This window comes from Myodes glareolus, chromosome 6 (assembly GCF_982192425.1).
Source record: "Myodes glareolus chromosome 6, mMyoGla1.1, whole genome shotgun sequence".
Taxonomy (NCBI): domain Eukaryota; kingdom Metazoa; phylum Chordata; class Mammalia; order Rodentia; family Cricetidae; genus Myodes; species Myodes glareolus.
The window spans coordinates 117,866,294-117,890,279 of record NC_142031.1 but is presented as its reverse complement, the minus strand read 5'-3'; the positions used below and the strand labels follow the sequence as shown (position 1 = coordinate 117,890,279).

Sequence of the window (23,986 nt, the reverse complement as noted above, 5' to 3'; positions counted from 1 at the left end):
ATCCACATTTCATCCCCAGAATCTGCATGGCAGCTTACAAGCATCTGCAACTCCAGCTCCAGAGGATCCAGTGCCTTCTTCTGGCCTCCACAGGCACTGGGTATACATATGGACACAGACACACATTCAGGCAAAACACTCATACACATAAAATTTAAAAAAATCTTTTAAAAAGATGGCTAGCATGTTAACATTGAGCAAAAGATATGAATGGGCTTATCTTCTGAGAAGCTGTCAGGTGGTCTAACAGCTGAGGAGTGCAGGGCGTCAACCAGTTACAGCCACATTGAGATAAGCATCCCACCTATTCAGCTGGCTGTCCCACTGAAGACACCCGATGGTTGCTGCATGAATGTGGTGGGTGACTTCAGAAAACATGGCTGCAGTTTCTCTAGTTAAAGCTAGGTGTGGTAGCATGCACCTTTAATCCCACCCCTTGGGTGGCAGAGGCAGGCAGAGCTCTGTGAGTTCGAGGTCAGCCTGGTCTACATAGCAAATCATGCATGACCAGTAAGGGTTACAGAGTGAGATCCTATCTCAAAAGTCAACAACAAAAACGTCAGAGTGGGTTAGTAACAGCACATCAGGTATCGTGTTCGTGTTCACGGTTACGCACTTCAGGTGTACAGCACTTCAGGTGTGCAGCGACTGAGCTTCCAGGGATTCTCCTACCACTACTTCTCATCTCATCGGTGGCAGGTATAAGGGTCTGTACTGTCCCTTTAAGAGACAAGCCCCGCCCACTCTCCCCACCTTTCACTGAGGCAAGGAACTTCCTTCTACTTCCTGCCTGTACTCTCTCTCTCTGCCCAGTCTCTCTTCAGAAGAAGTGGCTACAGTCTCTTCTCTCCCCTGCTTCTCCCTATTTCTCTCTCTCTCCTCCCCTCCCCCTTCTCTTTTACTGAATAAACTATATTCAAACTCACTTTGCATGGCGTGCCTATCCATCTCTGTCTCTCACCTGCTGCAGCTCCTCGTGGGACCCAGCTGCCCCTCGTGACCCACTGCCGCCCCTTGGGGAACCGCAGTGTTTTATTTAAGCCATTACAGCAGGAATACATGCTACTGTGTCTGGCTTTGTGTGGGTTCTGGGGATCTGAACTCACATCATCACATGTAGGCACCAAGTCCTTTAACCATCGAATCATCTCCCCACTTGTTTGTCCTTCCTTCCTTCCTTCCTTTCTTCCTTCCTTCCTTCCTTCCTTCCTTCCTTCCTTCCTTCCTTCCTCCCTCCCTCCCTCCCTCCTCCCTCCCTCCCTTCCTTCCTCTCTTCCTTCCTTCTACTTTCCTTTCTAAGACAGGGTCACACTATGTAGCCTTGGTTGGCATAGAAGTAGCTATGTAGACCAGGCTGATCTTGAACTTCCAAGTTGGTCTGCTACTGCCTCCCAAGTGCTGAGATTAAAGGCATGTGCTACACCTGAACTGCTAAAATTTTTGTTAAAAGATATAAAAATATGAACAACTTGTGGGCATTTATGCCTCAAAGCTATTGTGGTGGCGGGGTGGGGGTGTGTAGAGGCAAAGGAACATTGACTAAGAGAAAATATAAACAGCCAGTTACATATGTGTGAGTGTTCAACATGTTTGCCAGCTGGAAGAGAAAGCATGAGGTACCACCTTTATTCACCAGATGGGTGAAACTTCTGTTAAAGGCCTTCTGGATTTTGGTGAGCACTCCAGTAGGCAGGGTGTCTAACTCAAACTCACCAAAGTCAGTTTGCTTCTGTTCCATGCCAGAAGCAAAGCTGTGCCCTATGCCTGACATTACACAAGGCCCAGGCCTGTGGACAGATGAAGCCGCCTTTCCAGAGCTTCCAAACCCAGGATAAAGCAGCTGCAGCCAGGCACATCTATAGATCTGGAAGCATGAGTCTCCAGGTCAAATGGCCCAACCTGGCAGTGACAATGCCTGCTCTGATCCTTTGCTATGGGAGTCGTTTTTGAGACAAAACTGATATTCCTTTGCTTATTCCCAGAGTGAGTCTGTGGACCACCTAATGACGGTCCTGCAAGAAGCTCTAACTCCCGAGTCAGGAAGCCAGAGTCTGGAAATTTGACTTTAGAGAGGCACCAAACCCACCTTTATCCCTTGTTCAAAAATAGTCTGAAACATGCTAAAAGTCTTCTCTGGCCACCATCTCTGTTGTCCTCTGTGGCTTTGATTTTGTCAAAGACCGCAAGATTGTCCCGCACAAGCAAGATGATTGACATATTGCAGATGGTCTACAAAGGCCCATTTGCCCCAGGGTGAGGATGACCCAAGTTTAAGTTGATCTGGCCTTAAGATCTGGTTCCCACTGAGTCATAACAAGTCCTCAAGAAGAGGAAGACTCTTTCAGAAGTATGACCACCCTGCATGGAGGGGGGCTTAAGGGATATTGGTTACTGTTGAGACCACAATTCTTCCACTCTTGCCCAGATAGCTACCAGGGCAGAACTGAGTACCAGGCAGGGCATAAATAATTTGTGAACACTCTCAGATACTGATCAATTATAGAGGCCCAAAAATGTGAGCCTATTTCTACCTTGTCTGAAGGTCAGAGAGTTTCACCTTGCTCAAAGTTGTTGCCATTCCACCCTGAGCAAAGGTCAGAGAGTTGGAACTTACTTCCCCTCTCAAGGTTAGTATCAACAGGTGTGGCTAATATCCACACCTTGTATTTCAGGTATAGAGAAATAGATTTGTTTCTGTCTCAAACAAGAGTCTAAAGGATCCAAATAAGTTCCTACTCCCTTAGGGAAATAACAATGGATTCCTTCCAGGGAGTGGTTTGCCTACAGAATGTTTTGGCTTCAGGTGTGAGTGTTACTTGTCTTGTTCTAGCAGCAGAATGTTTAACTAAGAATGTAGCCTGCAACTTTCAACGGTAGTTCATTTTCTTGTATCACGTTAATGCAGTTTTTTTAAAAATCTTACTCCTACCTTTTTGGGTGGGGGTTATTTTAAGCAAATAGAAATTAAACACAGGTGATTTCAGTATTCCCTGGAGCTCCCTCCTGTGCTGTCCTGTGCTTGTTTTATTGTTTTCACTTGCATCTTCATTCTCTTTACTTTTTTAATCCCCATGCCCCTACCCTGGTAAGTGGTATCTTTGGTGAAGCTGGTCTCTGATAACCAATACATGGGTGGTCCTTCTGATGAACACCATGGCACAGAAGAGGGAAGGAAACTGCAAATGATATTCCTCCTTGGTTCTAATACCTCTCCAATGAAACTGCCAATTAGTTAGTACACAGATGTTCAAGGGGCAGGACAGCAGCACCTGGATCCCAGAGTGCCGGGCATCCTAGGTGATACAGCAGAAGGGCAGCTGCTGGCCTACTCTTGACTCCAAACCATTAAGTTCTGAGGAGAGATCTGATCATCCTTGGGTAGTTACAAAACACTGTCACGCTAAACTGCATTGAGGCTGGTTTTTCTCTGTTGCCCCCACTGACTTTGACCTTTTTCTTTTCAGTAAGGACCAGAGAAAAGAGCCAGATGCAAAAGTCATTGGTGACCACATCTAGCTTCCGTGTGAGCATATGTTTTGCTGGAGCTCACTCCCAGAGGGAAATACTGAGGAGTTGTCTACAGGGGTGCTTGGGCACCCATACTCTATTCTGTGATGTGAATGAAGGGGTTCCCAACCATGAAGTGTATTCTCTCACACCCAGACCTCTGTTACCCAGGAATCTCTGTGGGAACCTCATCCATAGCCTAGCATGCTTAACCTTGGGCTCAGCAATGAGAATCCCAAAATATCACTGTTTAAATATTATGCATTTATATCCAAGAATTGTCGAACATAGTAAAAACTGAGAAACCCAAATAACAAAAATTCAGTTTTCTTATTTAAACAAAGTATATAATAAAAACATTGGAAAACACTGCAATAAAACCTGTTCTTTCACAAAATGACTGTATACTCATAGAAAAACCATTCTCTTGTAGTCCAGAGGATAGAGCCCAGTGTCCTGGTGTGGACAAGAGTCACCCTCTCTCCAGCTTCCAGCAGCTCTTGGCTTGTTGCAGCATCAGGCCAGTCCACACATGACATCCCTCTGTGTGCACTGCTGCCTATGTTTATAAGGACACTGGTCATATTGGATTAGGAACACCCTACCGACCTCAACTTCCTACAGTCATTATCTCTGAGGACCCTGCTTCCAAACGAGATCTCTCTTGGGGATTCAGTCTTCAACACATGAGTTTAGAAAATACCGTTTGGTCTCTGAGCCAGGAGAAAGCAGGACCGAGGTCACCAAAGGTACACAATGGAGAGCTTTGCAAGAAAGCAATGACAGGGTGTATTCCAGGACCACCATCTGCAGGATGACCACAAAAATGAACTGGAATTAGGATACCCTAACGAGACACCGTCCATGTTGCAAGGTGTCCAGAATGATCCACCGAATCATCAACAGCATGATGAACAGGACAGATTTATATCACTGCTGCCTTGACAGGTTCACTATCAGAATAGAGGCAATTGATGAGATAAACAGTTTCAGGAGAGCTCAGTATTAAACTGTCATTTTGTCAATAAAACGTCATTTCATCAATATAATGTCTGTGTGCCTGAATGCTTCTGCATAGTTAATTCTGCTGGTGCATTAGGGAGTGTTCTACACAATATTAATCAAAAAGTAGTGTCAATAGAAGGGCAATATGTAAGTCCAGATATAAAGATTACAAACCTCTCTGAGAGCAGTATTCCCACCAAGACACTTCTCATCTAAGAATATTTTTTTTGTAAAACTGCAATTTGAAAAATTAGTTGGTCAATGGAAAGCAATTAGAATAATATAGAGAAATCCCTTGGGAAATTAATTTCTACAAAACACTGATAAATTGCACTTAATATTTGGAAAGTCCTCTGAAGATAAAAATGGTCACAACCCCAATGCCTCTAGATAGTTCTACTACCTGGAACCTGACAGAGTTAAGGGGTTTTTGGACACAGCCTGAAGCTGCAGGGCTTTGGACATCTCTATGAAATTTGGGTTGTTTTAGAATCTCCTGCTTTCCCGCCTGCTAGTTGGGCAGGTGTCTGGAAAGCTGCTGGAAGTACCGGATTCTCTTTGCAACTGGCCAAAGCCCCTGACCCTTCACTGTGGGCCAAGGTACTGCTTCCCACTCTTGCTTCAGCTTGGGCCTCTCTCTCTCTCTCTCTCTCTCTCTCTCTCTCTCTTTCTCTCTCTCCCTCGGCCTTACACTGCCTTGCTCTAGCCTTGTCCTGAACCTGCATCCCTCTGAGGCCTTGAGGGCCCAGATTCCCATTCCCAAAGGCCTTCGTCCTGGGACCACAGTATGCAGGGAATGTGTAGTCTTCACAGGATCAACAGGAACAAAAAACGAACTCATGGTCTGGGTTACCGAGTCCTGAACAGGTTCCGGGAAGACTGGACCCACCAAACCTTGAGCCCAGACCAACTGACTCAGAAACCCCAACTCTCTTAGTTAGGGTTTCTATTGCTGCTACAAAACACCTTGACCCAAAATCAAACTGGGTTCAACGTGGTTACCCCGGAAGGTCACTCTCCCCGGGATCTGCCCTAGTGGGGTAAGAAATAGGGCCCTGCCCTGTGATGTACAGTCCCATTCCACAACGTTGGAGATGAAGCTGGGCTTTGAGTCTGCGCCTGCATATTCCGACGGCTTCTCAGAGTCCTCTGGACGATGACTGAGGAGACAAACCGTGTCTTAAATGGTCTTAAATCACGAGATCTGGGAGTAAGACTGTGTGATTGGGAAATTGCTTTAAAATTTTACTTATGAAAAAAAAATGCATTCTTTTGCAGAACTCATCAGTGATCACAAGTTATTTGTTGGTTAAGAACTAACTCCTCAGTGATTGCAAGTCACTGATAGAGGGAAGACAAGGGATCTGCACAGCTACCTGCTGAAGGCTAACAGCAGGTAACCTTCTTGGTGCTTGATTTTGGAACCTTGTAACTAGATGTAGTTTGGCAAAGTTGCTGTATTAGGGTTCGACATAGAACATTGCCGGTGCTAAGCAAGCACTTCTCCCTAGCTATTCTGGGTCTGGTAAATGTATATTAAAGAGGCTAGGTTTGAACTTTAGCATATTTTTGCCCCTTTTTGAGGGCCATGTGCTGTGTGTGTCCATATCCTGGTAGGATGTCCATGGACTGCCTTGTCCCTTTCGCCAAGACCATATAGACCATAAATGGTACAGAATGGGTTATAGAACTTATTTCTAGACTATAAATATGATATGCCTGACAAAACTGATGTTAACATTTGTGTAAAATAAAGGAAAAAAATTGACTAAAAAAAAAAAAGCAAGCTGGAGAAGGAAGGGTTTATTCGGCTTACACTTCCAAATCAGAGTTCATTATTGGAGGAAGTCAGGAATTCAAGCAGGGCTGGAATCTGGAGGCAGGAGCTGAGGCATAGGCTATGGGGAGTGGGGGAGACTGTATACTGGCTTTGCTCAGCCTGGTTACTTATAGAACTCAGGACCGCCAGCCCAGGGCACCCAGTCCTGGACTGAGCCCTCCCTGCCTGGTCACTAACTGAGAAAATGCCTTACAGCTGGGTCTCCTGGCGGCATTTCCTCAGCTGAGGCTCCTTCCTCTGATGACTCCAGCTTGTGTCAAGTTGACACAAAACTAACCAGTACACCCACCTGCCCAGCAGGACCCCATGCCTGGGCCCAGAGCCACCTGAAGCAGAGGGCCTCACCTGCTCTGTTCACTATTGCTGTCCAAAGCGACCGTAGAGCAGCAGTCTCTGCTCCAGACCAGTGTCGGTGGCAGATACCTGCATCTGGATTCCTGGGGCTGACACAGGCTTTGCCATGGCACACTTTGCTCCTCCAGCAAGGACTTTTCCTGTTGTGTGCATCTGAGAAGATGCTAAAGCCCAGTCAACCATTCACGGAATCAGTAAGGCTTTCTGGTGATTGGGAACGTGTTCAGCAGTACAGTACTTGTCTGACATGTGAGCCTGGATTCAATCCCAGGTCACCAAGTGACTGCCTTACAGAAGCTGCCAGTTTAATCAGGACTCAGCCGCTGGTCTGGCTTCTGATTGCTACCCGCTCTCCTCTAGGACTCCACCACTCTGGATTGGTTTGAATAGGAATGGCCCCCATAGGCTCATTTATGTGAATACTTAGTCTTCAGGGAGTGGTGCTATTTGATAATGATTAGGAGGTGTGGTCTTGTTGGAGTAGGTTTGTTGGAGGAAGTGTGTCACTGGGGGAGTCTTTGAGGTTTCAAAACCTCATGCTCCCATCCCGTGTGCCCTGCCCTTCTCCCCTCCCCGCCCACAGATCAGGATGTAGCTCTCTACTACTTCTCCATTGCCATACCCACTGCCACATTCCACACCATGGTGATAACGGACTAAGTCTCTGAAACTATAAGCCAACCCCCAGAAAAAAATGGTTTTTGTCTTATGACACTTGTATAGGGGTTGGTTTTTAGAGTCAGAGACACATGGTTTTCATCCCTGTTCTGCCTTACACCATCTCTGTAAGCCCCAGACACAGAGCCTTTCCAAGCCCCTCAATTCTGCAGGACTACCTCTGGTCTCTTCATGACTACTGTGATTAGATAATTCTTCAGCTTGGACAAGATGAAACAGCAGAGACCAATAGGACATCGTTGGAAGATTCCAGTCCTCCAGGGTCTGGCCAGAGCAGTCATCTGAATTGCTCAACACTCACTTACTTGTTCAAGACCTGATGGGGCCAGTATGCAAAGGCCATCAGGATGGTCACAGTCAGAGGGCCTAAGGTTACAGACTTCCAAAAGCCAAGGAACGTGAACAGAATCCAACAGAACTGGGTGCCCCATTCAGGACACCTGTGTCTCCAGCACACAGCAACCCCACCTACCCTCACTTCCAACTGAGTGTTCCTGCATGAAACTGGCAGGTCAGCCATCTCAGCTGAAGCCATCTCTTTAGCCCCTGTTCTAAATATTTTTTAACAGTAAAATAAGGGTATTAGTGGATCATTTTTTTTCTCATGAAAATTTTCAGAGATGACACTTGACACACCTAACTTCAAAGGGCGAAAAAACACCAGCGAAGATCACCTGACACAGTCTTTTAAAACCTCTTTAGTTGGCAAGACAGATATTAGCTCTGTATATCACTGAGAGGCCCATGTTGGAATCTCACATTCCTTATTAATTTAATTATCAAACCAAATTTGCAATCATTACAATCTCTTTGAAAAGAAAAATTGTATTATCAATATATTTCCCATCAAGTATTCCTAGGAGCTTACAATTATCTGTAGATATATTCACGCTCGGGAAGAGGTCCTGTGTGTTAAATATTTTATTTCCATCTGATAGCATTTATCACCTAAAAATGTTTTATAACAGTTTGGGAAAGACAAACTATATCTTTTAGGTTCTAGGCCATCAGTTAGAAGAAAGGTAATTCTGATATATTTAAGTCACACGGTAATTTTGGTGCATATTTTTTGATTGGGTTGTAGCTGGGCACGTGCCCCTCCCACACCCGGCGGTGATCTAATTAGGAAAGATCCACTAACTAAAAATAAGTGGGCTCGGACATCATTTAAGATGACGAAAAGGCGACAGTGACGCTGATGTCGAGCATATTAATAAAATGTGCCCTAAATTGCTCTTTAACTAAATCAATATCCCCAGTAGGAGCTTAGGTCTCTGGTGTACAGAGGGCAGCTCCGGGGAGGGAACAGTCATGCCCTGCAGGCCATCTCAAAGTAGTAAAAGCTAATTGAGACCTTCATCCCCTCTTTGTGATGCTAAGCCCTCAGAGTATCTGGTCCGAACAAGATGGTCTCTGCTCAACTCAGAGAATCTTTGTCCCATTGACCAGAAAGAACACCAGGACTTGCTTGGTAGGTTGTTTAAATATAATGCATTATTTTAAATAGCTTGATATGCAACTATTAGATTTATAGGTCAATACTTCTCAGTGCAAAGTTCAAGAAGCAACAGGGCCAGGCCTAATGGCACACACCTTTAATCTCAGCACTTGGGAGGCAGAGACAGGCAGATCTCTGTGAGTCTGAGGCCAGACTGATCTACATAGTGAATTCTAGGACAGTCAAGGCTATATAATGAGACCTTGCCTAAAAAAAAGAAAAAAGAAAAAGAAAAAGCAACCAAGTAAATAAACTGCAGGAAAATTATTGCAGATGAATCTATTGTAATTTACTTATTTTAATTTTTTAGATTCATTTATTTTATATATATGTATATATATATATGTACACACACACACACACACACACACATATGAATATTTTTCCTGCTTGGATTCCCTGGAACTGGAGAGTTGGGAACAAAACCAGGGTCCCCAGGAAGAGCAGTCAGCACTCTAAACCACTGAATTCTACAATGGATTTATAATGAGCACAAAAGGTACAAAAATCACAAATTCTCATAGATTTTTCACTTAAAAAAAATAAAGCCAGATTAAAAGAATACACAAATTCAAAACAAACAAATAAGGCTGAGAACCAGTTAAACTTTAGATTTCAGAAACACTGGTCTGCACCTTCTGGACTGCATGGAACAAAAATGATATTCTGGGCTGGAAAGATGGCTCAACAGGTAGAGGTGCAGCTGCAGAGCCTAACAGTTGAGTTGTAATCTCTGGGATGCACGTGAAGAAGATAACTAATTCCTACAAATTGTCCTCTGACCTCCACACATGTGCTGTGCCCCACCCACTCCCACACTAAGTAAACAAATTTGTGCATATGTACATAGGACGTTTTTGAAAAGAATGCTGCTCCATTTTACTCTGTGGAAGATTAGGTCCTATTTATTAGGAGCTCTCACCCTAGCCCCTAAGGACATGAGCTCTTTTCTCACTGCCCAGGCCCTGGTACATACAGTCCTGGGCTTAGGCTGTGAACCTCAGAACCATCAAAGCCTGTTCTCTGTCCAAACACCGAGACAAAGAAAGGTGTTCTTGTGAAAGAGATTAATTTGGCTTTTACAAATTCCTTGTGAAACAGTAGCTCAGGCCTAAATCCCAGTACTGGGGAAACTAAAACAGGACTACTGCAAGTTCAAGGTCAGCCTGAGCTACATAATGAACTAAAGCCCTGTCTCAAAAGCAAAAACAAAACAAAACCAAAACAAAACAAAAAAATAAAAATAAAAAAAAGGAAAAAGAATTCTTTGTAAATTTCACCAAGAGAGTTCAGGGGTCATAAAAGGTAGGGCCTCACCAGGACCCAGATGAACATCTGGGTTATTCCCATGGCCAAAGGGGCTTCCAATACACAAAGGTCATCCTTGAGAACCTTGCCAAACATACACACAAACACCTACCTCACTCACCTCATGATGTTTTACACACGTTTACAATTTTGTGTTAAGCAGCAATTTTGTATTTGGCTGCAAGTTGAACACGCCTCTACAGAAACCAGAAAGCAAATCAGCTAATGATCCACAAAGAGCCCCTGGGTTTTGTGCCAAGCACTCAGCTCTGCACACATTCCGGAATTTTGAATCCTAGAACCTAAAGACCAAACCACAAAGAACAGCCAACTGTGTGTCCAAGACAGTCAGCTTCCCGGGCTCCTAGAGGAGCCCCCAACTCTTGATTTCCAAGGCCCAACAGCTCTGGTGAAAGGCAAGGTCGAGCTGGCCTGATTTAGGAGATCATTAGCTGTTTATACAGTACCAAAGCAGCCCATGACGTATGAAAGATGACTTTCCGATCTCAGGGAATAAATCAGGTCCTGTGAGTGATTCCACTTAATACTTAGCTTTAGCCAGTAAAATATTACACCTGCTATTACTCAGGGCAAACACAGCCCCTTCCATTTGTTTACTGAGGAAACCATTTATTTGAGGACATTTAATTGCAATAGTGAAGCCTGACTTGGGGGTTAATCCCAGTTTATCGATGCAATTAAAAGCAGTGTGTGCTATGTCTCATATTTATTATCTAGAGGTAGAATGTTGACACAACCCGGTGTCGAGGTGGGTGTGCTTGAGAATATCCTCGCTGTGCGAGGTGTAAGGTAGGGTTGCTGTCACACAAACACCAAGCGCTGCTCAGCTCTGTGTCAGCGTTTGCATAATCTAATTGGGGAAATATTTCTAATTTGATTTTACTTGGAGCAGTACAAGTTCAAACTGTTATATAGATCCAGTGCTGTTTGGTTTCTTGTCAATGATTCATGGGATTTTAATGCCGGTGGGCAAACACTCTCCTCGTCACCAACTTGGCAGCATTCACAGTCACCTTGCCCTCAATCTCACCCCGTGCCCCTTCCCTGATTGCTGGGTCCAGGTCCTGTGTTACCAGCTCTCATCTATGTCAATTCTGGAGTTCCCTCTCCTGGAGGCCTGCCTCCTTCATGCACACCACCTAGATGCTGTGAGAGGGAACTGGAAAGGCTGCCCCTTGTTGAGACCACGACACTCACCCAGGGAAGGCAACTGAAATGCTTCTCTGGGGCTGTATGAAGAGGTCAGTGGATAGGAGTACTAACTACTCAAGCACTGGGGCCTGAGTTTAGATCCCACTACCACACACACACACACACACACACACACACACACACACACATACACACACACACACACACGCACACACACACACAAAGCTATGTAGGGACAGTGACAGAAAATCACTGGGACTTGCTGTCTACTAGGCTATCTCCAGGCTCAGTGAGAGACCCTGTCTCAAGAGAATAAGGCAGAGGTGACAGAGCAGGACACCTGATGTCCTCATCTGACCACTTTCCATGCACAGGAGGATAGAACTGCACATGTGTACATACACTACATTCACACACACATACACACAAATAATGTTTCTGTTTTGTTTTGTTTTAAACATCTCTTTGGGATTAGAGAGTTGGCATAACAGTTAAAAGCTCTACCTGTTCTTGAAGAAGACCAGATTCAGCTCCCAGCCACCACATGGCATCTTATAGCCTTCTGTAACTTCAGTCTCAGAGGATCCTATGCCTTCTTTGACTTTTCCAGGCAACAGACACTCACATGACGTGGTGTGTGTGTGTGTGTGTGTGTGCGCGCGCGCGCGCGCGTGTGCACGCACGCAAAATACTCATATACATAAAATAAAATAAATAAAAAATTTTAATGTTTTCTTAGGAAGCACCCCCCAACTCGTTTTAGAAATCCAGAGCTCTACTGGGCATGTGGTGGCACATGCCTTTAACCCAGGAGGCAGAGGCAGGTGGATCTCTGTGGGTTCAAGGCCAGCCTGGTCTACAGAGTGAGTTCCAGAACAGCCAAGAATACATACAGAGATGCTGTCTCAAAACAAAACAAAACAAAGGAGGAGGAGAAGACTCCTGAGAGGGTGGGCAGTCTGCACTGCTGGATAGTATTCGGCCACAAATAGAAGGAAATTCATCCTATCCTTTGATCCAGAATGGAGAAAGCCTGAAGACATTCTGGTAAGTCCTAGGGAGGACGATTCACCCACAGAATCTAGGCAGACTGGGAACAGAATGTTCGTTATACTGCAAGGTCATGGTCTGAGGGTCTAGATATCAAATTCAATAGAATGAATGGATTCCAGAGATGTGAAGTCCATACAGCATGGTGATTTCAGTTAACCAAGTACAGTCTGCTTGACATTTGTTAAGAGGGAGTACCCTAAGTGTTCTCTGTACACACAGGTATGCACGCACACAGGCACTAACTACCTTGATTGTGGTGACATTTTATAACACACATACACACCAAACTACATTGTTCATTGCAACTTTTGTGACTTTTGTCAATTATTCCTTTAAAAACCCCATTTTCCTCTCTTGCTTTTTATCTCCATTTTTTTCTGGTTACTTTTCAATAATCTGCATTTTGGGTTTTACATCTTAATCTTTAATTGTATTTATGCTTAATATGTGACTTTCAGGAGTTGCGTCCAACAATTGTCCTCCGTGGCCTCCTTCTAGCTTCCTTCCTGCAAGAGGAGGAGCTTGCCTGCTCCTCCTCTCTCCCATCTCACCTGGCCTCCCACTGCGGCCTTCCCATCATCATCACTCTTGAATGACATAAGGCTAAACTCCTAAAGGCAGCTGGAGTTGGTCTTCAGGAAGAGGGCACACGGTGTCCAGCTTACAGGTCAGAGGTCACAGGTCACAGGACATACCTCTCCTGTGCAAAGTATACCATGAGTACCCAGCCAGTGCAGGACCTAGACCAAGACAGCCTGAGATCAGAACAGACTGGGTTCAAACTCTGGCTGTAAGGGAATGTAAGGGAAGCAACTTTCATTTGTGAATTCTTTGGTTTTGGTTTTTCAAGACAGGGTTTCTCTATGTAATGGTTCTGGCTGTCCTGGAACTCATTTGTAGACCAGACTGGACTCAAACTCACAGAGATCCACCTGTCCCTGCCTCCTGAGTGTTGGGATTAAAGGCGTGCACCACCACCATGGCCGTTGTATATAGTTTTTAAAAAATCTGGTGGAAGCTCATGGAGGAGGGGTGATTTAAACTGGTTGGGAGTCCTCTTAAATTTATTTTTAATTTTTTTTTAGAGACAGGATTTCTCCATAAAGCAGTTCCCTTCCAAGTGGTTCAACCACTTGCTAGATACGCCGTTTGGGAGGAAATGAAGCAAACCTGTCTCTCACCTGTAGCATGTGACTGAGTTCACATGCGGCAGTCACCCTGTATCTGCCCCTCTTCTGGGAACTGCAGGGATGGCTGAGCAGTTCAGAGTTGGCTTCCAACAGTGTATCACTGGTGTGGGATGTCCTTCTGTATGTGTGTTGCTCTTTTTGGTTAATGAATAAAGCTGCTTTGGCCTATGTCAGGGCAGAATATAGCCAGGCTGGAAGAGGTAGAGAAAGAGAAAGTAGGCAGAGTCAAAGAGAGGTCATGTAGCTGCTGAAGGAGACTGTTTGCTGGTGACAAGCAGAGACATAGATACTTTAAGAGAAGACTTCCTAACTCAGCATTAGCAGCAAAAACTGTGTGAATTCTTTAAGAAAGGGCTTCCTGGTTGTGTTGACAACCGGAATGGCCCTGGCTCTTTGGGGAGATCTTACACTTAAATGGGCTTTGTGGGCAGTGTGCTACAAAGTTGCTTAATGGTGACATAGACAGGCTGAGGAGCTGGGGGGAGAGTGTGACTCACAGAGGCAGTGATGTGCCTCCACCATATTTTAAGGTCAAGGCCCAGCATTCAGGGCCACTGTGACCAAGCTGTTTACCATTTTAAAAGTGCTCCTGGTCAGAAAATGACTACAGATATGCAATAAAGACAGATTCAGACAGAAATAAATCTCTGGACAGGTCATAGTGTGTTTAAAAAATGTATGTAGGTTTGAGAAAGAGAAGAAAAAGTATAGATAGTTATAAAAAGAAACAATTTTAAAATAAAACAAAGTCTTTAAAGAGACAGTAAAAGTACTATAAAAGAGTACAGATAGTCATAGATCAAAGGAGTAAAGAGAAATAAGCCATGTAAAGATGGAATATACACAGAAAATCTGAATTATGCATATTATTGTGTTTTCTTAGAATATTTTTAATGTAGAGAGACATTTAATTCTGGAGACTGATAAGCTAAACCAACATATGTATTTTTAAAGTATCTTGATTTCAAAATTTGAGTCTAAGGATATGGTACTTTGGAAAAGAGGTTCTGCTTTTGTTTCCAAAGAAGATGAGAACCTGTCAATTCCTTACAGGCTAATATGGCTTGATAGAACAAGACCCCCGAAAGGTCTCCGTGAACCTTAAAAATACCGTGCCCAACAAACATCAGGAAGAAGTTTAGAGAACACAACGCCCAGATTTCCAAAATGATTGTTTAAAAATGTTTGCATTCATTTAAGGGAGGTTGATTATAAATGTTTCATGGTCACAATAAATCTCTTTCTAAAAAAGGGGGGTGATATGATATAAGAAAGAATACATTGGTATAGATCTTGGTTTAAATCAACTTTGTTACATGTACATTTCTATTCTTGTTTAAGGTATTATGTTTATACAGTTCATTTAAAAATGTATAATTAAAAATTCTGGATTAATAGACAGTCATCTATAATAGTCAAACTTGTAGTCATGTTAGTTAGGATATATATATATACATATATATATATCAGTTAGATAGATAATCTTCAGCATTTCTAAGACCTACAAAACATGGCATTTAGAATATTTTAAGAACTTAGACTTTTCTCAACAGTGAGACATGTATACTTCTGGCAGCATCAATTACTTCAGAGAGGTTGATGGGTATCAAAGAAACTTGTTATGGAATTTGCCTTCAATGTGGCAAGGCTAGCCATTTGAACAAGAAACTGTTCTTGCCTGGACTGCTTAATGGTATGCTGTGTGAACTGGACATGCAAGACCCATAGAAAATTGACTACTGGCTGGGTCGTGGTGGCACATACCTTTAATCCCAGGACTTGGAAAGCAGAGGCAGGTGGATCTCTGTAAATTTGAGGCTAGCCTGCTCTACAGAGCAAGTTCCAGGACAGCCAAAACTATTACACAGAGAAAGCTTGTCTTGAAAAACAAAACTAAACAATAAAAACTAAATATAAAAATGACTCCCAGCCAGTTTAAATCACGTCTTCTCCATGAGTTGCTTCCAGATTTTTAAAAAAAAAAAAAAACCAGGGGGCTGGAGAGATGGCTCAAAGGTTAAGAGCACTGCCTGCGCTTCCAAAGGTCCTGAGTTCAATTCCCAGCAACCACATGGTGGCTCACAACCATCTGTAATGGGGTCTGGTGCCCTCTTCTGGCCTGCAGGCATACACACAGACAGAATATTGTATACATAACAAATAAATAAATAAATAATTTAAAAAAAAAAAAGAAAGAAAGTGTTCCCCTTACAGTTGATTACTTTGTAGTGGTTAAAATGCCTCTGGAGATAGCAAAAATAAAAATTTCATAATGATAAAATTGAAAGCCAAAGATATAAATCCTATGGCAAGTTAGGTAGTGTGGCAAGAAAGGAGACACCCAAGAGTGGACTGGCAGAACATAAGCGGAAGATGATCCAGGGCTGCTTTGCATTCTATGACATGCCCAGCACAGAGAAACACCAGGCTCTGTGTTTGACTCTTCCGAAAGCGCTGCTTCCTTCCTCATACTACCCCTGGTCTTGTCCCCTCATTTTTAAACACACGTATGCCCGCGCACACCTCCTCTTCCAAAGGGCTTTCAATTCCGCCAGCCCACCAATGACATTTAAACTACTGCCCTGTCTCTTAGAACCAAGCTACTCACACAAAGGACCTTAAAAATTCTTTCTAACTTAGACCATGTCAAACAGCTTAGCTGTGGCCAAGAGAGCAGAAATCCTACTGCAAGGGTCATTTGGAGCAGGGAGGGACCAATGTTGGGATGAATAGCCAGAGGCAGGAAAATGGCTCTGCTCTACTTGGAAACTAAGCTATGGCAACCAACTCTGGCCTGTGTCAGACAACTGCTCTAATCACGTTGAAGCCGCTCCCTCTGCCTGGCCCAGCTCTAGTCCAGGGTGAAAGAGGAACTGCTGGGGGAGGCTGGGAGATGGATGCGGGTGGTGGTCAGCTGGGACACCCCTTTAGGACAATCACAGAGAGTGCCTGAGAAGTGGAGCTAGGCAGAGGGACCTTTCCCAGGGGATGGAGGGAGGATTAAGGGGCTGTTCACAAGTCCTTTCGGAAAACTGCCCTTCCAGAGGCCAATTGGAGATGTCTTAGAAGAATCTTCTCTCATTCAGTCAGCACTGAAGCAAGGAGCTCCCTCTCTGGGAGACCTGAGTCCACCTTCTCTTTAAAACTGTGGTATATTATAGAGAACATACACACATACACACACGTGCACACACACACACACCCCTACAGTTTGTGGAAGGAGCACCCAGATGCCTCAGGAAAGAGATCTAGGCCTGGAGGGAGGTCACTTACCTTTTATCTGGTTTGTCAAGAAGCTTGGAGCCTGCAGACTTTGAATGGTAAATCCCCCCAGTCAGTCCGCTGGCTCTGTGACCAGCTGCAAAACTAAAGACAGGAAGTCATCTGTCATGGTTGTTGCTGAGGGAGAGGTGACACCTTCCTGGATCCTCAGTGGGTCTTTAGACCATCCCACCACCACCCCACCACCTCTTTTGGGAAATAGGTCTTAGAAGTGTGGCTTTCGCAGAGTCAAATCCAAGTGACAGGCCATGCAGTTTAGACAATTCTTCTGACTCTAGTGAAAAAGAAGCTAAGGGGATGTAAAAGGTGATCCCCAACCCAAAGTAGACATTTTCCTAGCTTCATTCCCCTCCAGGTGTGGAGAAAAGAGGCTTTGGCCTCTGGTTTGGCAGATGCCACACCCTGAGCCCCCGAAATCCCCCTCCTTCACACCTACCAAACAGGGAAGATGCACCCCATCTCCCTGCCACCTGACATACACAGGCTGTAGGGCCGCTGGGCTACCGGTTACAGGTAGGCAGTCTGCAGAAGACCTGCATCCTAAATTATCCTAAATTACCCCGCTGCCACACGTGTGCATAGTGTGTGGCGTGCTGAGGAAGCAGCGCCAGCTCAAAAGAAGTTGGAGGAACCTGCGCGGATGAACTAGGAGAAATCATTAACAGGGACAGCGGACTGTTGGTGGCTGGTGGTTGTGGGTCCTAGAGCTGTTGAGGGTCTTAAGTGTATGCTCCACCACAGCAAAGGTAAGGGGACAAAACAGAGAAAGAGAAAAAACAGAGGGGAGGGGGGTCCAACTCCGTATACTTAAAAGTAGCTTTATGCGCGTGAAGTGGTGGCACATGCGTGTGCCATGTAACCCTAAAGTAGAGGCAGGGAGATAGGCACGTTTGAGGTGAGCTAGGGTTATGTAAGTGGTTGCAGGCTAGCCAGATTTATAAAGTGTGATCAAAAGTAAAGAAGGGGCCGAAGAGGAGTGGACAAGGACCATTACTACCTAGAATTCTCATCTTTCCCCTCTTTAGGGAAAACACAACCCCTCAGATGATGAACCTCCCCCCTTGCTGATACCCTCTACAGGTCTGCTTGTCCAAGACCCACAGAGCTGGATGCGTTTAAAACAAAAAATCTCAAAGGAAGGCCCTGGCAACCGGTCTTTGGGACCGAACAGTGCATGCATGAGCAGGAGAGCGCCGAGGGGCCATGAGGACCCATCTACCCCAAGGAAGGAGACCCAAGGCAGCCAGGTGTTTAAGACAGATGGGGATGAGTAGTTAAAACCCACATTATATAGTTCTGTCGAGTATAAAACTGAATGCGTTGACCCATATATTCTAACTGGAAACGGACTCCAGTAGCTTAAAATATTGCAACGTCGATAGGACTAATTAATTGGAAATAAGAAACGAAAGAATACAATTAAACGAGAAGAGAATCATTTTCTAATTTAATAGAGGGACATTTATAAAGATCACAAGCTAAAAGGCATCGAATGATTCTATCGACATTCTATTAAATCAGCCCTGCGACCTGTGGGGAGGAGGACCCCGCGGGGCGCGTCGCCGCTTTCCAGCCTGGGTTCGCTGCGCACCAGACTTGCTTGCTGGACCCGGGCGCCTGCCAGGGAGCCAACTCGCCCGCCACCCGCTGCACGCCGCTGGACCTGGCCTTCGCTCCCGCGGCTCCAACCCGCCACTCTGACCGCCCCGGACCTGGGGGATCCTGTCTTCCTGCCCAGGAGTCCCGGGTTCGCAGATATATTACAACAAAATTACTAATTGGGAAATGAAATTGTCAATAAAGCACACCCCCACGCGTGTACTATATCCTTAAATATTATGATGTTTTATTAGTCTCATTCCCTTACAATAATTTATTGCGATAAAACAGACACTGCAGGTCCCCTTAAATTGTCTTTTCATAATGAATAAATTTAAGCGGGCTAATTAATATATAAACTAGCCCAATTTGTCAAGTTGATTTGTATTTTAGTTAATTGTGAAAGTAATTACCACATGGTCAAATTAACAGCTTTCTGGAAATGACCAAGCCTGAGGTTTTATTTCCTTCCTGGGTGAAGAAAATTCATTTTTCCAAGCTCTTGATGTGATGAATAAAAGTCATAAATCTGGGTGATTGGTGCAGGCAGAGTCTAAATGGCTTCATATTTCATTTTAGGTTTAATAGAAATATTCATGCTCTGTTTTAATGAAATTAAATTGAAGGGGGATGGGGCCCTGGAGGCAGCCCTGGCTAGGGGCTTAAAGGAACAGTGCGCATTTTCCTCTCTTCACCCAAGGGCCAGAGTTAGAAGTCACCTCCACCTCGCTGGACTTAGTCAAGTAGTGGAGAGAACTGAGGGAGACTGAGAGCCTTGCCCAGCCCAGCACACTTGCGGCACGGGTTGAGGGTACAAGTCACACCCTGGTCAGTTGTATTCTGCTAGCTGAAGCTTTGCCTAGTCTAGCTCCTTCTCCCTGAAAAATCAGTGACAAGGGTCCTCCTCCCTCGGCTTCGAGCAGAAGTGAGGTGGTCAGCATGCTGCAGACAGAACTGTCTTCCACCTGCCTAAGAGGTCTAACTTCCTATATCCAGCCCTTCCCATTCTTCCTGGGAAGCATTCCTAGAACCGCACCCGACAGTGGGCCTTTCCTTCGTTTCCCACTGCACAAATAACCCTTCCCCAAGTCTCTTCCCTGCCAGAAGGTGGCCTGGTCCAACTAAAATTACAGAGTACCGTCTTTTCAGATCGGCTGAGACCTAGTGTCGTCCAGGGACAGTGCACAGCAGTCAGAGAAAGGAAGGAAGCCTCCAGACTGTGCATTTCTACCATCTCATTTTAGGGTTCTCCAGCTCAAGGGAATGCCTCATGGACATTCCTCCCTAAGGCAGATCCTGACAAGCCCGGTCCCTGAACGGTGCTGATCTGTGACTTGTTGATTCCCTTGAACAAATACGGCTTTGATGCGGTTCCAGCCAGAGTGGTTAGCTGATGAATTGACAAAAACTAATCCGCTTTATTGGGAAACAGGTTAAGGGCACGGGCGTGTCAATAACGCTCAGCCTGACCCCCTGGTCCATTAGCCAGGCAGGCTGATTAGAGTAAGAAGACCCTCTCGCCGTTTGAACCGAAATTGCTTTCATAAACTCACATTATTAGCAGTCGATGTGAGCAGCTAATTTAGAGAAGACATCCAGGCCCGTCACATCGATCATCGGGTTTATGTATCATTATCTCATTTACAGAATGTCGCAGTGTAATACGTGTTTTTGGCAATAGGCTTGGCCTTGCGCTGCTCCTTTAGCTACATTGCAGGGGACCTCTAGGCAGTCTCCGCGTGAACAGAGAATCACTTTGCACACACATGCACACATGCTCCCAGGCTTTCTGTGCGTGCTCACTCAGTGCACATGGATACATGCTTGTACATGCTACCTGAGCAGTCGGTCTCCAGTCCCCTGCTGGAATGCTGGGGAAATGGGCGCCCTATCCAGCGTGTCCCGGGTGTAAAGCTCAGTACAGGGATGCGCACCAGCCTTGGAGTCAGATGAGAGCACGTGGGTCGATTCTGGCACCAGCATACAGACACCGTGGGTGGCTGCGCAAGCTGCCTCCCTCTCTCAAGGCCTTGGCCACCCAGTTGCCGGGTGTCCACGGATCCACAGTCCTGCGAAGGCCCTTCTCTGCCCTCCCTGGCTCCAGCCTGACCTGCCCTCCCCTGGGCGGATCGTTCTCTCCCCTGGCAGTCTCAGTTCCAGGCCCAGACGCGTCTGGACGAGAGTGGGCCACCTGTTCCATTGGGTAATTATTTTAATGTAAGGGGCCTAGAGTCACCACTTCGCGCCTCCTGCAGTGACAGACGGCAGCGAAACTGCAGAGCGCTCTCAGCCTTTCAGTGGAATTTCCCAGATGGGCCAAGGGGAGGCCAGGGCGGGTCACCAGGGGCCCTTTAACGAGTTCATTAGCCAAATTATCTTGCCTGCAGCACAGGGCCCCAGAGACTCTCTCAGGAGGGTCGGGGAGAGGGTGGGTCTTTATACCTTCCTGCTGGTCTCTGCAAGAACGGTTGTGATCAGAGGAGAGAAAGGACACCCTCCCCACAGGGGAATAAGAACACCAAAGGCAATCTGGCCTCTCTGATGTGACTGTAATCCACAGGTATGAGCCAGTAGTGGAGTGGTGGAGGAGGAATTATAATAATTAGGAAACCAGGAGATTCTAACGACCAAATGCACTGATGCACACTGTGAACCAAATCTAATGCAGAACTCATCCAGGGCCCCTGGGACTTTATTCTGTGGTTCTTAAGCAAAGAGCCTTGGTTTGTCCACCTACAGAATGGGGCATAGGTGCATTTCTTCCACAGGTTTGTGAGTCACTGCCCCAAGAAAGGCAACACTTGGGAAGAGTTTCTGGGGTAACCCAGCTGGGTCCTTCTGGTAAGAGAACTCTCCCGGGATTTCTATATCTGGGAGGCATTGGCAGGGTTGAGGTGAACCTGACCCTGTGCTGGGAAACAACCCCCACTCCCACCTGTCCCTCCCCAGCTCTGAGACACAGCACAGGAGCACAGAAGGGGGGCTCAGCATCCCTGCCCCCACCCTTGTCTGCACTCTGCCTCCTGCAGCCTCAGTTTCTGCCACCTCAGCAAGTAGTGAATAGACCAATTAGCCAGGACTTCCTGCCATTATCTGCTGTAGACTTGGGCATTAGTACGCCCTGATTCACCATAATTTCAAGTCAGAACACACTAAAAATTTCACTCACCGAGGCATTAAAATGTTCCCAGGCAACATCTGTGTTTGTGTATCTGGGTTCTTCTCTGGGTGTCTGATCCATGCCAGCATCACACAGGTCAGTGATGACAGTCCAGGTCAGGGAGACACTTTTTTTTTTTTGCTGCTGTGTTAGTTTTTATATTTTTTAAAGCATGCATTATATTGTTTGCCGGCATTTGCAAACTTTTTTTTCTGGGACCTCAATGTTGCTAATATCTAGCAGTGTAACTTTGTCCTTCTGCCTGACCAGGGGCAGACAGGTGTCTTGGAAAGGCTTGGGAGGGAGTACCCTCAAGAACAGAGACAGGTTTTGTTTCCTAGATATGCTTCACACTGGTGACTAGAAGCTGGGTTATCATGAAGCGCATTGCTCTGCACTTCAAAACATGTGGAAGGCTTACCCAGCTCTGCAGGTGGGTAGTAGTAGAGATGGGTCAGGGCTGCACAGCCCACGTGGAGTTTGCTCCTGCTCTTTGTCCTGACAAGGGTATGGAGTTCCCACATAATGAATCTGCACTAAAATGAAATGAGATCTTGGAGCAAACCCACAGGTTTCCTGGGAAGTATGTCATTTCTTCTAAGGGCGCTATCCCGCCCCTGGCTGATTAAAAAAACTGAGGTAACCACTGTTGGCTTTGTTTCTCTTTATGACCCAGGCCCATGGCTTCTAGGATGTGTAAGGGAAATTGAAAATGCTTTTTGACTCCTGTTTTTTTTCAGTGAGGAATGGGGCCAGTGAGAATGGCTGCCAGTGAGACTGAAAGGCCTAGTGTGCTTGGGTTCCTGCTGGTCCAGGCAGTTTCAGCTAGAGAAGGAGAGGGTGAAGGATGCTTCCTGAAAAGGGTGGCAGGAAATCCAGGTGTGCCTGGAGAGGCAGAGGAGGGGCTGACAAAGCAAAGGACTGGCTAGAGTCCTTGACAAGGGCAGTTCACCTCAGGGTAGTTCTCAGGGCTACTTCTGAGACACCTTGGGAAACCACCCCTTTCAGAGCTGAACTGGGCATAGGGACTGAGGAGAGGAGTCAGAGAAGAGGTCCTCAGCTCAAAAGGATGGTGAAAAGAGAGGTGCTACCTTTGGCCCTCAGGCTCTGCAGGGTCTGTGATGAGCCTGGAGAACTCACCAACCTTCCTAGTTCCTGATCTCACCTTCCAGTGACCCCAGGCTCTCCCCTGGAGTCTGTACGTCCCCAGGTGGTGCAGGGTTAGGGGAGGGAGGTAAGACATTAGCGAAATTCTAAACAGCATCCTCCTCAGCCAGGCCTGAAGGAGGCTGAGCTGTCTCCCTCCAGGTCCAGCTCTCTCGGAACTTGCTTTGTGTCCTCCTGAGTTTAAATAGCCTGGGAAAATACCACCACCACTACCACCACAGACTTGAGTCAGGCTCTGGGTGAGCACACCACATCCTCCAGTCTCATTTTCCAGAAGGGAAGCCTTAAAATTTTAATCTGAAATTGTACTGCACTAACTCCCATGAATGTTCAATAGGGCTGAGAAGTCAATCTTCATGGGCGGTTCTCCTTGAGGCTGAGGGTCGGGGAAGGGGGGTTGCTTGTTTCAGTTCTGGAAACAGCCAGACAAATGGCAGGTGTGCGGAGGGAGGTACAGAGAAGGCTGGCCTCTATCCAGTCTCCCAGCCACGCCTCCACTCTCCTAGCTTTCTTATTAATGGCTATTGTATATTGTACCTGCCGCATTCCACAGGAAGGGAAGCACATGAGTGAGTAAAAGAATCAGTGCTGGCCTGACCTGTGAACTTGGGCACATGTAGGTTTGTCCTGAGTTCTTGCATACATCCAGGTGTAAAAGACGGATTGTACATATTTTTTTCTTTTAAAAAAGGTTTTGTTTTTATGTGTCAATTATGTGTCTGTTTGTGTCTGTTTGTGGGTACACAGGTGAGTGCAGGTACCCAAAGAGGCCATGAGGGAGGAGTTTCCTGGAGCTGGAGGAGGTTGTGAGTGTGGGGACCCAGCTTGAATCCTCTGCAAGAGCAACACTTGTAAGTTCTGAATTGTGGACCCACTGGAACCATTGATCAACCCCCCCTCCAACATCTTATTCTTTTGTGGTTGTTTATATAAATCAACACTCTCCTTTTTCAGTAATGAGAAGAGGCTCAATTGCACGCTATATTCAGTAACTTACTTTAATGCAAGACCCCCAAAAGACATCCTGACTGGGTACGGAGAGAAAATGACTAAAAAACTGATTAAAGTTTACCAGCCTTTAATCCCAGCCTCCTTTGGGTAGAAGAGTTCTCCCTCCCTCCCTTCTCCCCCAAAACCTCATTGGGTCCCTAAGGCAGCTGGAGAAGGGAGCT

General features: G+C 45.8%; 1 non-coding gene across 1 annotated transcript; it reads left to right on the top strand.

Moving 5' to 3' along the window:
* The first annotated feature begins 5,501 nt into the window (after positions 1 to 5,501).
* LOC125404499 (small nucleolar RNA SNORA73 family) lies at positions 5,502 to 5,698 on the top strand. The gene has a single exon (XR_007233297.2). It is a non-coding gene; the product is annotated as a small nucleolar RNA SNORA73 family (small nucleolar RNA).
* Positions 5,699 to 23,986: the final 18,288 nt, after the last annotated feature.